The 15,188-nt window shown below is 37.0% G+C and overlaps 1 protein-coding gene across 5 annotated transcripts in view; it reads left to right on the forward strand.

Moving 5' to 3' along the window:
• The first annotated feature begins 10,063 nt into the window (after window positions 1-10,063).
• Window positions 10,064-15,188, forward strand: part of SHPRH (SNF2 histone linker PHD RING helicase) — an 88,912-nt gene continuing 83,787 nt past the window's right edge. For 3 of the 5 annotated variants that reach the window (XM_032339308.1, XM_032339310.1, XM_032339313.1), the window contains exon 1: window positions 10,065-10,292. The gene's annotated coding sequence lies outside the window, so the exon portion shown is untranslated. Of the gene's footprint in view, window positions 10,293-10,314; window positions 10,750-15,188 lie in introns of those variants that run through there. The other 2 variants (XM_032339311.1, XM_032339309.1) reach the window with 2 other exon arrangements.

Raw genomic sequence — 15,188 nt, forward strand, 5'->3', positions numbered from 1 at the left:
TCGGATAACCCAATCTGCTTTACATTTCTAGGACTTCATATTTAAGGAGCTCTTTTTACTTGAGGATATCTTATCTCCTTGTCTACCTGGAACATATCCATTAATTCTTCAACACTAAATTATCCTTTCCTCTATGAAGCAATTTCTAATCATCCCAACAAATAGAGTTTGTCATTCACGCATCTGTGCCCTCACACTAATCTGCACTCTATCATAGCATATAAAAAAGTTCATCATACTATATTTAACATATGTCTATCTTTTCTTACTAGACAGTGAGAAAATTGGCAAGGATTCTACTTCATTCATTTTTAGATTCCCAAAACTTTGTAGTGTTTGAAACACAGTTTTGTAACACTTTCACTAAGCAGAATTGATCATATAGAAAGTGGTTTAAAAAAAAAAAAAGGATTGCTCCATATGTGGTATCATTACCCAAAGAAATAAATATTGAATTATATGCTTTCAAGAACCAAGGCAGATGTGAGATATTTTATACATGGAGGAGTTGTGTGTGGGGGTGGTGATTTCCATATTCTTTAAGTTATTCTCACATTACTATTTTTCCTACTGTGTCTGCCCAGGATATATCTAGCTCATGGACTTCATAAAATTTCCTCCACATTATATTAGCAGTAAGGTGACAGAGACATCAACACTGTACAGAGATTAGCCTCTATTCTGACCTCTTCTGTGGATTATTTGAAACCACATCCAAACTAGTAAAGGTTCCCATAATTTTCAAGCAAGATCTCTACAAAGCCACAGCATTCTCCTTCAAAGTGTGGTTGATGACAATTTTCCTATGACTTGTTCCCACGGTAGCGAGGCACTCATGTTTCTCTAAGAAATGGAAGGATATTAAATTATAAGGAGTTCAGACTAAGTTAGAAAACCTGTAGAGATTGACATTATGATAACTGCCACAAGTAATTTTAGTGCTTTTAAAAAACACTCTGAAACAGCAATGGGGCCCATAAGAAATAATAACAAAGAACATTTTATGTTCCTTCCATGTAGTTATATTTATTTCTAGCTAGAAAATTAAGCATAGGGTATAGAGAATCTAGAAGCAAGGTTTATTTACATCTACAAACATATTTTCCCATTATTCATTTCAATATTTTTAATTTTCTAATGATTGCACAGCCAGAAGTCACTAGAGAAATATTCCATTATATCTCCTTTAAGTGTGCAGCATAAAAAGATGAGGATAACGAAAAAAATTATTAAGTAAAACTGGTCCTTTAGAGTAGAACTTCGATAAACCTGAAGAGTTTTCTAAATGCATAACTATATTCAAAATGACTGAAAACACACATTCATAAATATTCTATTTTACATAGATGCCTCTTTTGTAATCAGGGCAATAAACACTGATGATTTAAATTTATTTTAAATACCTGATTAAGTATTTTATTTCTGCCAACACATCCATTATGAATTACTCTCCTTAATGATAGAAAACTTCCACTTTTCAGTTTGATTTTAACATATCACACTCATTTGGAAAGAAACTGAAGAAATATTCTGCATAGGAGAAAATAGGCATTAAAGCAATAGGACTCTTCATAGGTTTTTGGTTTAAAAAAAAGGGGGGGGGGAATTACCTCCCAACCCCTTTGTCAAGCAAAATATAGAAAAGAGCCCTTTGTACAAAATATCAGGGCCAGGCAATGCATTATACCTATTGTCATACTGTTTGGCTAAAAATTTCGTCTACATAGGTAATCATCTTTCAAAGGATTAAAATACAATGAAATATGTAATATCTATTTGACTACAAACAAATCATTTTTGATGATATCAGTTCAAATTATTAAAATTTCTCAATGATCATTCTTTTTCTTCAACTTTAGTGAGGTATTGACAAATAAATATATATACTTAAGGTATACAACCTGATGGTTTAATATATATATACATTGTGAAATTATTACTACAATCAAGTTAATGTAGTTACACAGTTACTATATTTTTGGTAGTGAGAACAAGTTAAGATCAATTCTCTAAGCAAACTTCAAGTATATAACACATTATTTATTATAATCACCATACTGTACATTAGATATCCAGAACTCACTCATCCTGCATAACTGAATCTTTAAGCTCTTGAACATCTCCCCATTTGCCCCATCTCTCAGTACTGGCAAACATCTTTCTAATCTCTGCTTTTATGAGTTCAAATGTCTTAGATTCCATATGTGAGTAAGATCATGCAGTATTTGTCTGTGTCCGGCTTATATCATTTGCCATAATACCTTTCAGGTTCATACAAATGGTAAGATTTTCTTCTATTTTAAGGCTGTGTATACACATGGACTTACATTGTTCATATATATCAGATATTGTGCATAATTTTGCAATGAATGTAGGGATGCAGATTTCTCTTTGTGATACTGCTTTCATTTCTTTGGGATATATATCTAGAAATGGTATTGCTGAATCGTACGGTGGTTCTGTTTTGAATTTTTTGAGCCAACACCATACCATTTTCTGTAACTTTTATACTAATTTACATTCCCACCAAGTGTACCAAGGTTCATTTTTCTCCATATCATTGCCAACACTTGTTATCTTTTATCTTTTTGATAATAACCATTCTAACATGTATAAGATAATATTTCATTGTGGGCTTGATTTGCATTAACGTGATGATTAGTGATGCTGATTTTTTCATATGCCTGTTGGCCGTTTGTATGTCCTCTTGAGGAAGAGCTATTCAAGTTCTTAGCCCATCTTCAATTGGGTTATTTGGGTTTTTTGCTGTTGAGTTCTTTATATATTTTGGATATTAATCTCTTATCAGATATATGGTTTGTAAATATTGTCTCCTATTTTGTAGGTTTCTTTTGCACTCTTGATTATTTCCTTTGCTGTGCAGAAACTTTTTAGTTTGATGCAATCCCACTTGTCTATTTTACTTTTGTTACCTGCGCTTTTGGTCTTATATTCAAAAAAATCATTGCCCAGACCAATGTCAACAAAAATTTTCTCTATGTTTTTATTTAGTAATCTTTCACTTTCAGGTCTTTTAGTTCTTTAATCCATTTCTAGTTGATTTTTTTTATATGGTATGAAAGAAGGGTCCAATTTCATTCTTTTCCATGAGGACATCTAGTCTTCCCAAAACCATTTATTGGAGAAAGTATCTTTTCCTCATTATGTGTTCTTAACGCCCTTATCAAAGATCAGTTGACCACGGATGTATGGATTTATTTCTAGGCTCTCTATTCTGTTACATTGGTGTATATGTCTTTTTTATGCTAGTAACATTGTTTTGATATAACTTTGTAATATATTTTGTAATCAGGAAGTATGATGCTGCCAGTTTTGTTTTTCTTGTTCAGGATTGCTTTGGCTATTCAGGGTCATTTGTGGTCCCATATTAATTTAGGATTGTTTTTACTATTTCGGTGAAGAATGCCATTGGGATTTTGATATGGATTACGTCGAATCTATAGATGGCTTTGAATAGAGTGGACACTTTAATAATATTCAATCCATAAACATACAATATCTTTGCATTTATTTGTGCCTTCTTTAATTTCCTTCATCAGTGTTCCATACTTTTCAGGGCACAAGGCTTTTCCCTCTTTGGTTAAGTTTACACTAAGTATTTTATTCTTTGTGTTGCTATTGTGAATGGGATTGTTTCCTTAATTTCCTTTTTGGGTGGTTTTTTGTTTTGTGTATAGAAATGTGACTGATTTTTGATATGATTTTATGAACCTCAACTTTACTAAATGAATTTATTAGTTCCAACACTTTTTCTTGTTGAGTCTTTAGGGTTTTCTACATATATGATCATGTCATCTGCAAACCAATATTATTTTACTTCTTCCTTTCCAATTTGAATGCCTTTTATTTCTCTTTTCTTGTCCCACTGTTCTGGCTAGAATTTCCAATACTATGTTAAATAGAAATGGTAAGTGGGCATTCTTGCTTTGTTCTAGGTCCTCAGAGGAAATCTGTTAGGTTTTTTTCCCCATTAAACATGGCATTAACTGTGCATTGTTTTTGTTTTCTTTCAGATGGCCTTTTTTGTGTTGATGTCAGTTTCTTCTATATTTATTTCCTTGAAAACTTTAATCATATATGGACGTTCAACTTCACCAAATGCTTTTTCTGCATCTATTGAGAACATATATGTTTATTATATTAGTAGTAGTAGTACATACTATTATTAGGTTATTTGACATTTTTCTTGTTTCTTAATATAGGCACTTATTGCTATGAACTTCCCTCCTAGAACTGCTTTGGCTGCAACCCATAAATTTTGGTTTACTGTATTTTCATTGTCATTTGTCTCAAGATATTTTTTATTTCTCTTTTGATTTCTTTTTTGAACCATTGGCTGTCAGTACATGTTGTTTAACCTCCACATATTTTTTAATTTTTCAGATTTCTTCCCTTATACTGTTGTGGTCAAAAAAGACACTTGAGGGGTGCCTGGGTGGCTTTTGGTTAAGCATCTGTCTTCAGCTCAGGTCATGATCTCAGTGTCCCAGGATCAAGCCCCATGTTAGGCTACTGAGCAGGGAGCCTGCTTCTCCCTCTCTATCTGCTGCTCCCCCTGCTTGTGTTCACACACTCCCTCTCTCTTGCTGTATTAAATAAACTCCTTTAAAAAAAAAAGATGCTTGTTATGATTCCAATCTTCTTAATTTTATTAAGACTTCTTTTGTGGCCTAATATATTATCTATTCTGGAGAATGTTCCATGAGCACTTGAGAAGAATGTGTAGCTTGCTGCTTATGTATGGAATGTTCCTGCATGTATCTTTTAAGTTCATCTGGTATAATGGGTCATTTAAGGCCAATATTTTCTTATTGATTTTCTGTCTAAATGATCTATTCATTGATGTGAGATATTAAAGTTCCCTGCTATTATTTTATTGCTATTTCTCCCTTTAGGTCTGTTAATATTTGCTTTCCATATTTAAATGCTCCTATGTTGGGCGCATAAATATTTATGTTATATCCTCTTATTGGACTGACCTCTTTAACCATCATGCAATGCCCTTCTTTATCTCTTACTACTGTCTTTGTTTTAAATTCTGTTTTGTCTGCTATTAAGTATAGCTATCCCAATTTTCTTGGTTTCCATTTGCAAATAATCTCTTTTCCACCCCTTCACTTTTAGTCTGCAAATGTCCTTATATCTGAAATGAAGCTACTGTAGGCAGCATACAAATGAGTCTTGTATTTTTATCCATTCAGCTACTTTATGTCTTTTGATTGGAGAATTTATTTCATTTTCATTAATTTAATTATTGATATCTATGTACTTATGGTCATTTTGTTGAAAGCTTTCCTCCTTCGGGATCTGATGACTTTCTTTAGTGATCTCCTTCTCTCTTGTGTACCTACTGTAGGTTTTTGCTTTGTGGTTACCATGAGGCTTACACATAACAACTTATAGTTATCAGAGTATATATTAAGTTGATAACAGTTTAAATTTAATCATACTGTACAGCTCTACAGTTTTATTTCCCCACCATTTTTATATCATCTTACATCTCTTTTATCTTGAGTATTCTTTAATCATTATTGTTACAGTCCTTTATCAGATGGGTCTTCTGCAAATATGTTTCCCAGATGTTGGTTTGTCTTCTCCCATCCAAGTACTAACCAGACCCGACCCTGCTTAGCTTCCAAGATCAGACGAGATCAGGCGCGTTCAGGGGTTGGCTTGTCTTCTAATTCTCTTGCTATTATATTTTGCAGAGCCAAAGATTTTAATTTTAATGAAGTCCAGCTTATCAATCATTTGTTTCACGTACATACCTTTGGTATAGTATCTAAAAAGTCATTACCATATCCACGGCCATCTAGGTTCTCTCTTACATTATTTTCTAGGGGTTTTATAGTTTTGCATTTTACATTTAGGTCTGTAACTCATTGAGAGTTAAGTTTTGTAAAAGTAATTTTGGTATTTCTAAGGTATGATATAGGTTTCTGGGATTGGAATCCTAGTTTATAACATCATGGCTATAGGAACCAAGGATTTGATTTACATGAGCTTGCTTATTAACCAAGCAGGAATCAGGTCATATGTTGGAGATCATCTGCTCAAGTGGCTCCTAAATATCTCTCTTTAAATTGGTTTCACTCAAATTATATAATTAGACAGTTCAGTTTTTGGTTTAAAAATTAATTCTCAGGGGGAGCCCAGGTGGCTCAGGGGGTGAAAGCCTCTGCCTTCAGCTCAGGTCATGATCCCAGGGTCCTGGGATCGAGTCCCACATTGAGCCCCGCATCGGGCTCTCTGCTCAGCAGGGAGACTGTTTCCCTTCCTCTCTCTCTCTCTACCTGCCTCTCTGCCTACTTGTGGTCTCTGTCAAATAAATAAATAAAAATCTTTTAAAAAATAAAAAAAAATTAATTTTCAGGAGCACATAATCAAAACAGGGTTATTATGGCACATAGACATGATTGATCATTACATGCTATTACTGTGCAGTATTTAAGATTTTAAGTATTTACATTGATCTAAGGGCTCAAAGAGGGATTCGAAAATTTAACAGAATTTAAAGGAGATGGCACTCAGACTATTTTAGCCATTGTTTCAAGAACTGACCTAAACAATACACCAGTGATAACGTTTGAGCATGGTGCTACCCTTCGAGTGGATGGAACTTTGGAAAGATTCCTTATTCTCTGATAAGTATCATTTTATGTTAACTGTGTACTATGGCCAAGCTTGAGATTTTAGGTTCATTCTGAAAGTGTTTCATAGCTATTTTTGTACTTTACAATGACACGTGGTAACCCTTTAAATATTCAAGAAACATTTTACTGTATTTTCTTTAAAACTGTATAATAAATATTACTTGTTATAAGTATCAGCTTGTAAGTCACAAGAATTAGCCACAATATTCCTGTTGCATAATGCCTACAGGCCACATTGACAAAACTGGCTGCAAAAAAAAAAAAAAAAAAAAAAACAGAAAAAGTAACAACTGGGAGTGGAGAGTGGGAGAAGCTGAGAAAGGGACCAATGATACAGATTATGTCATTATCATTGAGAAACACTGAATACATTCTCACATCTTTCCTTACCCAACAGACTCAGCTTCAACCTTCTCCTTGATTTTACCTAGTTTATAAGTATTGCTTTATTAACAACCAAAAAAAAAAAAAAAAAAAAACACTTAGAAAGACATGGTGAATTACCTTCTCCTTATGTCATAAGTTCATGTCCAATGCAGCATTTTGTGTACAGATTGCAAATTTGGCTTTACAAATTAGAAGAGGCAGAAGGGACACAGCTTGAATTTTCAGTTTTCAGGCTGAGTTTGCAGCAGGAGAGACAGAACAAACTTTGGAGTTTGAAATAAGTCTGACCTGCAAATCACCATGGAAAAATTAAATTGAAAATTAATAAGCAAACTTATCCACACCTAGCCTGAGGAAAAGCCGTGAAGTTCTAACCATGAAGATTTGTGTTCGGGTCACACACCTCCTGCCCCTCGACATATCCTACTCATACTAAAGCAAAACGTGCCCAGTCCCTCTGATACCAGTTGGCATCACTCCCTCATATACAGCTGATCACCCCAGCCAGCACAAATTTTGTAAGACTGTGTTTCTTTCTTCTATTCTCTGTTAAAACTACATACATTTTAACAATGGCTTTGGGCATTACAAATCACTCTGGAATAATGACTTTTACCCTAATACTCTCATTATGTCAGGAGGAGGAAAAGCAGTCCCAAGACAGGTTGGTAGTAGAGGATATGGCAAAAAGGGTTATCTTTGGCAATCATACTGAGTGGTCATTGTCTCCACTTATGGAGAGCACGTAAAAGCAAGCAGAATATAGAATACACTTCTCAAGCATTTGTATTGATGATCTATTAAGGAAAAAAGAGTCCTGGACCTGACTTATCTTTATTATTGATATATATAGCCTGCTGTGACCAAATAATTACAAACTTCTTGACTTCATTTTTCCCATGCCAACCTAGGAAGTTTGGTGATAATTTGCTTATTCTTATTTGATAGACAAATATATGACTTAGTAGTAAGAGGCAACAGCCTAGACAGAGTAGTCAAGAGGAGTTCTATGTCCTCTTGTCTCTCAGAGCTCAACAGTGGCAAAGCACCAAATTTCTCTGACTCTGAGTCCTCTTCCATAAAATGAGAATTTTCAATATCTCATAGTATCATTTTAAGAATCAAATAGAAAAATAAACATGAAAGAGCTTTGCAAAATATAAAGTTCTGCTCATATATCATCAGTTATCCTGTTTCTACCCAGAAAGGGAGTTAAATTTGCATTAATTCACCTATTCTCTCTCAATCAGTCCTCCTCAAGAACTACTTGCTCATTTCCAAAAAGAAAACTTGAGTTAGGGTACGGCTATATAAAGCTACTTTTACCAAAAGGAACTGGATGTATAGCTTTGGCCTAGTAAGACCACTCAGGAAACAAGCCGTCTGATTCTCATCACATTTATAGTTTTAAGAAGCAGCAGCTGAAGTCTATGAACACTGAGTGTTCACTCATTCGTTTATATCTTGGTTATATTTGTGAGATAGTATTAGATCATTAGGATCTAATAGGTGGATGACCTCAGTTTTGTCAGGGGCGAACAGATGTTTCACACCTGGGAGCTCCCAGAGAGCTAAAGTGCAAAAACGAACCATGTTTTCTAAAATTAGCTCTGGTTATTCTAATATTGAAACACGTTACTCCACAGAGAAATTTTTCAAAAAATATACACAGCATTCACTCTGCAAATAAAGGATTGAATGCACCACTGGAACATTCAGGAGGAAGAATTTTGTTTAACTGTAACTACTGAGTCATAGTATATAGAATTACATCTCTATAGTTGAAACTCCATCTCTGCACACTTACAACTGAATCCGAAGTTTACTATTTTGCACAGGCTAATAGTAAGTATGTCTATAGACATTAATTACCCCAATTAAGGTGGCTGATGAAACAATGCTGTTATTTATTTTTTAAAATTTTTGCCTGGCATTCAGCTAAACTCACTCAAACTCTGAGCTCAATTCCCTGTTCGGATGGTAAGAAGTCACATGAAACTATCAAAGATAACCTTTTACAGCTCAATATACATTTAAATGCTTCTCAAATTGCACTTCCAAAGACAGGGCCCATCACTTTGTACTTAGTAACATGATCGTTCTCCCTTTGAGGACTATGCTTGCCCATTGCTCCTAGCATCAGTATTAACTTTTTATTTAAAGTAATACTCATGAAGCCTGGGATACCTGATTTCCACCAAATTTTACAGGGTTTGGTTTATGTAAATAGCTTCTTTCGGGCTTCTATAGAGGTCTGTGATGAGGTTCTGTATTAGTTAGGATATGGACCCCTCTGAACTCTCTCTGCAATTACAACGGATGCTCTCTGAGGCAAGAACTTAGTTTTGTGCTTCTGAGCTTACACAAGCCAAGACACCCCTTTTCAGCATAATGGTGAGTCCGTAGCAGGTACTCATTGTATCGAGTGACTGATGTTTCCTGGGGGTCATTTTTACAAGTTTTTGGCCCTGAAGTCTCTCAGAGTTACCCCCAAAATTAACTAAGCGTAAGTTTCCATTCATGAGAAAGAGGCTACCTCTCAGCTTGGGGGTCAGATATTGAAAGGCCAGTCCCAGCACAATATACGTAGTTTTGGTCTCCTCCTCTCTTAAACCGTTTACTCACATTTCCCTGAAAAGTCTTTTAAGATAACTTTTCTGAGAGAGACACGCTTCATCCGTACCCAGGTAGCTGCTGCTTTCTAGAAGTAATGAACAAAGCGCGTCTTAGAACTCTATATTCTGCCTGTTTACCAACGCCACCAACCACCCCCGTGACTCGCTTCAAGCGGAGTTCCGCCCCTTCCGGGGAGCCCCGCCCACACCTCATATCTGCTTAGACTCCCGCCTCCTCCTTAAAAGTTCCAGCCAATCCTGTACTACTAATGTCGCGGAGCAGCGCTATCGCGAGATTCCAACTGTATCCTCCGACAGACTTTAACCGTGTGGACTTGCGCAGAAGAGACTCCTGAAGCCATTCCCGGAGAAAAGGGGCGGGGCGCTCCGACGTGCGCGTTCATCTTGACCCCACGCTCCAGCGCGCACCCGGCGGCTGGGAGCTGTGGTTTCTGGGCCCCCCGGGAACCCCAACACAAACCAGCGTAAAGCGCGCGTGCCCATTTGAGGCGGGTGTTCGGAGGGTGGCGAATGCGCGCCCGGGACCTGCGGGGACTTTAGAAGAGCCCCGGAGCTTGGGGCATAAAGGCTCAAGAAGCTTGGCGAACCAGCCTAGGTAGGCGCTTGGGTGATGGAGGGTCAGGGGTCAGAGGTCGGGGACTGAAGACGCCTGCAGACGGATATTGAGGTCCCGAGAAGGGAAGACTTGGTTGTTCGGGAGCCCAGGAAGCCAAAGGGCTGAGGGGGAAACGCAGCACGAGTTTCCCCGACCCATTCCCATCCCAGACTTGGGGGCCTCCGAACCGCCACGGCTCCCCCGGGAGAAGAAAGGGCCGTGGGAAAGGAGGCTGTGCTTCTCCTCGGGGGCTGGGGCCTGCGTCCCGGGGACTGTCGTCGCGCTCCCCGGCCTCGCGGGTAGCTTGTTTGCCCGGCCTGCTGGGAGCGATCTGGCGCTGACAGCCCCGCTCTGACTCCGTGAACCGCTGTTGAGTTTCGGAAGAAAACCGACTGGGTATCCCCATTCGTCACACACGCCCCTGGAGGCTGGATCTGGGCAGCTGCCTAGCTTCTTGGTGCGCGGGGCTGTAATGTGGTAAAAGGGAGGCGAGGCTTCCAAGTTAGTCTGCAAGTTCTCAGTTACCTTTGGAGTCAGATTAATTACTTTTCGCTCTCAAAACCGTCCTTGTACGTGGTCCATTTTGACTCCATGATCGTTGCTAGTTTATGAACAATGATGTGTTATTTTGATGATTGACTGTCACTTTCAGATTTAGTACTATGAATTAATGGCCATTAAGCTCGTGCCTTTTTTCTTAGTGACTTTACGTGACCCAGGGGGTAGGAAAACTAGGTGTTTGATATTTTCCTACTTGTATTTAAAGTACCTTAACGCTTTAACTGAATGAAATTCAATAATTTTAAAGTCATTATAGCTCTTTAAAATTATTTTCTTGGATGTTGGTAGCAACACTGTTTAAACTCCCATGAATAGAAATGATCCATAATATTTGTACTGTTACCAGAAAGACTCATTGGTTTATGATCAGAAACCATGCTGGAAACAGTATTGTTGAGCATCAGTGAGAGAAGCGTGCCTGTACTGGATACCTTGTGCTTCCTAGAGCTTCCCAGGTCAAGTTAGCCAGTAAACTAGCAGTTGAGAATAGAAGCTTACTTTTGAAAGATGCTACTATATCTATATATCTTCTTTGCCCAAGCCTAAGAACTACATTTGCAGAATTATTAAAACAAACCTTTTATTAAGAGTTCAGCCTACAAAGATTTGGGGAAATGGAATGTGCTGGTGAAAAAGCTTTTTCCGCGGGCATTTTTAAAGTTTATGTGACTAACATATTTTGGTTCAGTAGATGAAAATACCCTCATCTTCCTGAAATTACTACTATGGAAAGATTGTGTTAATGCTAGATCATTAGGAGCTTTTCACTAATCCAGAATGATTGGGCTTTGTTTGCGCAAGGCTCACCTTGGGCAGCAGTGTGGCAGATGAATACTTCTTAATGTTCCTAAATTCTAGATCCAGGCCTACCATGGATTTGTTGTAAGTCAGGATTTGTGTGTGTCTTTTAATGAAGAGGTAATAATTTAGAAGGAAAAAAATCTGAATCTAAGTTTAATTGGTAATCATTTGTTATGTTGTTTTAGTAACAACAATTTGTGTTTATTTTTCTAATAACCTATCTTTATTTTCTCTTGAAGAGATGGGTCAGCCAGCTCTCTGTCTCATTCAGGGCCAGAAATAGTAAAGAATAATTTCACATTACCTGTAATTTTCTAGAATATGGTTAAGAGACTTATCTAAAAAGAAACATCTTAAAAAGAGGGAGGTTATTAGGTATTCAGGAAGTTAGAGATATTTGTTTCACCTTTTTTTTGTATGTCATTTCCATCTTGGCACTGACCTGCCATTGGGGGTACAGTGATGAGTAGGATACAGTTCCTGCCCAGCTTTCATGCTTTCAAAGTCGTACAGTTAGAACAGTATAGCATTTAGGATAGAGGAGGAATGGCCCTTAATGCAATACACCTGGTCATGGAAGGTTTTCTGGGGAAGATTGGGACAGCAACAGGTAGAAAAGTGTGAAAGGGCATTTCAAGGAAAAGGCTTTGTACATTTAAATGTAGGACAATTAAAGTGTGGTCCATATTTAAAAACTGCAACTAGTGTTTCACCGAACTCTGATATTTAAGAGGGAGGAATAAGAAGTAGAGTTGTCAAAAGTGGGACTCATGTGGTATGAAGAACACCAGAAGGGTTTGGAATGTGATTAGAAATGTATAGAATTTTACTAATACATGACTTACTAGCTGCAAGTTAACATTATGGTTATAAGTAGTTTTGATCAAATAATATCTTCTTGGTTCAAGAAGTTATCCCTGGATAGAAATCCCTTAAGAAAAGAGTCAGTTGGAACGAGTTGGTTTTTTTTTGTTGTTGTTGTTTTTTGTTGTTGTTTTTAAATTCATGAATGTGTGCTCAGTTCTGGTTTAATTGGCTAGGATAGTACCCGGGCATCAGGATTTTTAAAAATTCCCCCAGGTGATTCTAATGTGCAGTCGAGTTTGAGACACACATATATATGGTCCTCCATCCTGCCACTTTAAAGTTTAGTTATTATAAATATAATACATAGTTCTGAAGATGATGGTGATAGCAGCTACCACTCACTGAATATATGCTAAATCTCTGTTAACTGTACTGTTGCACTTACATTATTTCTAAGCATAATCCTATCATCTGCATTTTAGAAATGAGAAAACTGGCACAGAGAGGTTAGATAACTATTTCTATGCCACACAGTTAGTAAATGCCAAAGCTAGCATTAGAATCGTTTCTCCTATAAATCACATTGCTTTGCAGATGTGAGACTCTCTAGCCAGTTGCTTTTGGGGCTTTTAGAGTGAACAGTTCCATAATTGTCATGTTATTAATATTAATATTAATATTAATATTAATGTAGTAGATTATGTGATCCCTACCTCATATCCATACTCTTTGCCATAAGCAGTTCTAATCAGTAGAGAATATGGTGCATTTTCCTACCTGTTCACTTTGGGTCTATTTGTGTGACTTACTTTAGCTGGGGGAACCTTGTGCTTTTGCTGTGACCACGCTTTGAAAAGTACTTGTGTGATTGGATTTACACTGTTACACCTCAGCCATGGTGATAAGTACAGTTGTGGGTTGCTTTGCTGGTCCCAGGAGGAGGATGAGAATTACATTAAGCAAAGCTGAACTGCTTCTCCAGAAACCTAAGCTAGATCAGCCAACCCTCAGCTAACCAGCTAACCTGCAGATCTGTGAGAATAAATGATTGCTATCTCAGGACACTGAGCTTTGGAGTGGTATGTTATACAGCCTGTATGTGGCCATAGTTAACTAATAAGCTGATATAGCTGAGCTTTTCAAAGTCCCAGCGGAATGACCAAATTCCAGTATTCTAGCTTATAATTCTGTTGAGAACTGGACAAAGATAAACACATAGATTATGAGAGGCCTCCTGTATTATTCTTCCAAGGTAATATAGGAGGTAAGATGCTTATAGTTAACCATAGTAAGAGAGTGTTTATACTTTATTACCTGTGCATTCATAAAGGAGGCACCGCCTAAGGAAGCGGAATTCTCATAATTGACTTAGACCAGCACTACTTGATAGCCTTTTTGCAATTTTGAGAATGTTTTGTATTTGCACTGTATAGTATAGTAGCCACTAATCACATATGGCTGCTCAGCCCTTAAAGTGTGGCCAGTGAGACTGAGGAGCTGAGTTTATGATATTATTTAATCTTACTTAAATTAAAAACTACATGTAGCATGACTGCTAAGAAAATAAATTTTATTCATTTATGTTTTGTCAGTAAATTACTCATTTTATTTAGATTTTTCAAGTTTATTAGAATAAAGCTGTTCCTAATGTTCTCTTATAATTTTATTTTTTTTTAAAGGTTTTATTTATTTATTTGAGAGAGAAAACACAAGCAGGGGATGGGGGATGGGGGCAGAGAGAGGAACAAACTCCCCAAAGAGCAGGGAGCCCAACATGGACTCCTCCGTCCTAGGACCCTGGGATCATGACCTGAGCTGAAGGCAAACGTTTAACTGACTGAGCCACCCAGGTGCCCCATTCTCTTAATAATTTTAAATCTTTTCTGTGTCTACTTTTTGTTTGTACTTTGAAAATCAGCTTTATTAAGGTATAATTTATGTACAATAAAATCTAACAATTTAAGTGTACAATTTGATGAGGTTTGACAAGTATATACAATCACGTAAACACCAGTTGAACATTTCTGTCAGTCCAAATCTTTCCCTCCTGCTCCTTGCTATATAAGTCTGCTTCTTCTCACTTCTTCACCTCTAGTAACCACTCATCGGTTTTCTATCAGTAAGTTCTTGCCTGTTTAAGAATTTTATGTAAAGAGAATCATATGGCCTTACACATCTGGCTTCCTTCACTTAGCATAATGCTTTAAAAATTCACCTGTGTCATCATATGTTCTATCAGTAGTTTATCACTGAGAAGTATCCCACCTGTTTATCCATTTACCAGGTAATGGATGCTTGGGTTGTTTTCCAGTTTTTAGCTTTTGTTAAAACTGCTATTAACATTCAAGTTTAAATCTTTTATGTCAGGATGTCTGGGTGGCTCAATTGGTTGGGCAGCTGCCTTCACCTTGGGTCATGTTCCGAGGGTCTTGGGATAGAGTCCTGTGTTGGCCTCATTGCTCAGAGGGGAACCTGCTTCTCCTCCTGCTTGTGCGCGCTCTCTCTTTCTCGTGCACGCATGCGCTCTCTCTCTCTCTTCTCTCTCTCTCTCTGATAAATAAATAAATAAATAAAATCTTTAAATAAATAAGTAAATCTTTTTTGTCGGTCTCCTTTGGTTTTATTTCTCTTCCATAAATATCTAGAGGTAAGATTACTAGGCTGCACAGAAAGTTTGTATTTAATTTTGTAAGAAATTGACAAACTTTCCCTGATGTTTGAAAATTC

This window comes from Mustela erminea, chromosome 4, assembly GCF_009829155.1.
Source record: "Mustela erminea isolate mMusErm1 chromosome 4, mMusErm1.Pri, whole genome shotgun sequence".
Lineage (NCBI taxonomy): Eukaryota > Metazoa > Chordata > Mammalia > Carnivora > Mustelidae > Mustela > Mustela erminea.